Raw genomic sequence first — 2,636 nt, forward strand, 5'->3', positions numbered from 1 at the left:
GGGCAGATGTGAAAGTCCCGTGACCTCATCGACACAGTGGTGGCAATGATTAGTAAGTAGGAGGTGATGGCCCTGCCGTGTCTGAGTCACACAATTCATCCTGTCAGTCCCAAGATCTTTTGTTTTGTTTTGTTGTTTTGTTTTGTTTGAGACAGTCTCGCTCTGTCATTTAGGCTGGAGGTTGCAGTGAGCCCACCTTGGCCTCCCAAAGTGCTGGGATTACAGGTGTGAGCCACTGTGCCCGGCCTTTTGCCTGTATGTATTTCTTATCTCATAAACTTTTTTTTTTTTTGAGATGGAGTTTTGCTCTTGTTGCCCAGGCTGGAGTGGAATGGCTCGCAATCTTGGCTCACCACAACCTCCACCTCCTGGGTTCAAGCGATTCTCCTGCCTCAGCCTCCTGCTTACAGGCATGCGCCATCATGCCTGGCTAATTTTGTATTTTTTTTAGTAGAGACGGGGTCTCCCCATGTTGGTCAGGCTGGTCTCAAACTCCTGACCTCAGGTGATCTGCCTGCCTCAGCCTCCCAAAGTGCTGAGATTTCAGGTGTGAACCATTGCGATCGGCCATCATAAACTTTTAGAAGGTCATGAGACCTATACATACTCTCCAGAATGTCTAAAATTATTAATATAAAAAAAAAAAAACTTCAAACCGGACCATACCAAATGCATAAGCAGTGGGAACTGTCATATGTTGCTGATAGAAATGCAAAATGGCACAACCAATATAGAGAACAGCTTGGTAGAGTCTGATAAAGTTAACTAGACACTTACTCAGTGACCCAATTTTAGGTATTTACCTAAGAGAAAAGAAAATGTGTGCTCACACAAACACTGAACCTGAATGTTTATAGCTCACAGAAGTGTTATTCATAACTGCCCCAAACTGGAAATAACCCAAATGTACTTCACCTGGTAAACAGAGGAACAACTGTGTATAACCACGCAATGAAAAAGGAGTGAACTACTGATATGGGAAACAAAATGGGTGAATCTCAAATATGTAATGCTGAGGAAAGGAAGCCAGGCTCGAAAAGCTGTGGTTCCATTTAAATGACATCTGGAAAAGGCAAAATGATCAGTCAGAAACAGATCAAGGTTACCAGAGGCAAGCGGTAGGAGTGTGGGTTGACTACAAAGGACAGCATGGGGACACTTATGGGGGGATTGTGGTGGTGGCTGTGTGACTGTACTCTCCTGCCAAAACTTATAGAATAAACCAACGAGGGTGGATTTTACGATCTGTAAATTACAGCTCAGTAAACCTAACAATGGCAATACAAAGGCTGTGTGCCCCGCTTCCCTCTCCTGACTGCTACCTCATTTTGCTCCACAGTGAAGACACTGCCCATACTCCCACTCAGACTACCCCCCTGGACAAGCTTAGGTACCAGTGCTGCAGAATTGACTCTGCTCTTACCGAGCCAGCTGCCTTCAGCATTATTAGCGAGTTTTAAAATGCTGACGCAGGTCGGGCGCAGTGGCTCACACCTGTAATCTCAGCACTTTGGGAGGCTGAGGCAGGTGGATCACCTGAGGTCAGGAGTTTGAGATCAGCCTGACCAACATGGTGAAACTCCATCTCTACTAAAGATACAAAAATTACCTGGACGTGATGGCGTGCATCTGTAACCCCAGCTACTCGGGAGGCTGAGGTAGGAGAATCACTTGAACCTGGGAGGCAGAGGTTGCAGTGAGCCGAGATGGTGCCACTGCACTCCAGCCTGGACAACAGAGACTCCATATCGAAAATAAAAATAAAAATAAAATAAAATGCTGACGCTGTCTGGGCATTGTGGCTCACACCTATAATCCCAACACTTTGGGAGGCTGAGACAGGAGGATTGCTTGAGCCCAGGAGTTTAGGGTCAGTCTGGGCAACATAGTGAGACCCCATCTCTACAAAAATTTTAAAATTAGCTGGGCATGGTGGCATGCGCCTGTGGTTCCAGATACTCAGGAGGCTGAGGAAGGAGGATGGTTTGAGTCCAGGAGGTCAAGGTTCCAGTGAGCTATGATCACACCACTGTACTGCAGCCTGGGTGACAGAGCAAAGCTGTCTCAAATAAACACCCTACAGGAGGGAAGTAGCCTCAGGTTGGAGATAGGCAGGCTGCTGGGCCTGTGATGGGACCAAAACCTATGACTCATCCATGCTTCCTCCTTCCAGAGCAGAGCTCAGCAATGGCTGGACCTGCTGAGAGCAGCTGAGGGTGTTACGGCTGGGGCCATTCCACCTGGCTCGCTGAGCACTGCCTCCCCCTGGTGGTCTCTTATGAAAAAGCATCCTCACCCACCAGCCGAGTGGGGATGAGGGGACAGGGACGCTCCTCCCGTCCCCCTTCCTCCCACCATTCACTTTTTCCCACTTGTCTTCCCAGCTTTCTTCACTCTCTTTCCCTCTTCTTGCCTTCTCCTCACTCTCCTCCCCTCTCTGCTTGCCTCATTGTTCTGCTACATGATGGGAAGAGCTTTGACCTTGGGTCCCTGGGTTAAAACCTGGCTCTGGCATCTATGAGCTACATGACCTTGAGCCAATTACTAACCCTCTCTGAGTCAGTGTCCTCATCTGGAAATAAGGATAACTCTGGATGGCAAAGTGACATAATCCACATAAAACACTTTGCACAGAG

The sequence above is a fragment of the Aotus nancymaae genome, unplaced genomic scaffold, assembly GCF_030222135.1.
Source record: "Aotus nancymaae isolate 86718 unplaced genomic scaffold, 86718_ANA_hifiasm-v0.15.2.pri h1tg000040l, whole genome shotgun sequence".
In the NCBI taxonomy this organism is placed as follows: Eukaryota; Metazoa; Chordata; class Mammalia; order Primates; family Aotidae; genus Aotus; species Aotus nancymaae.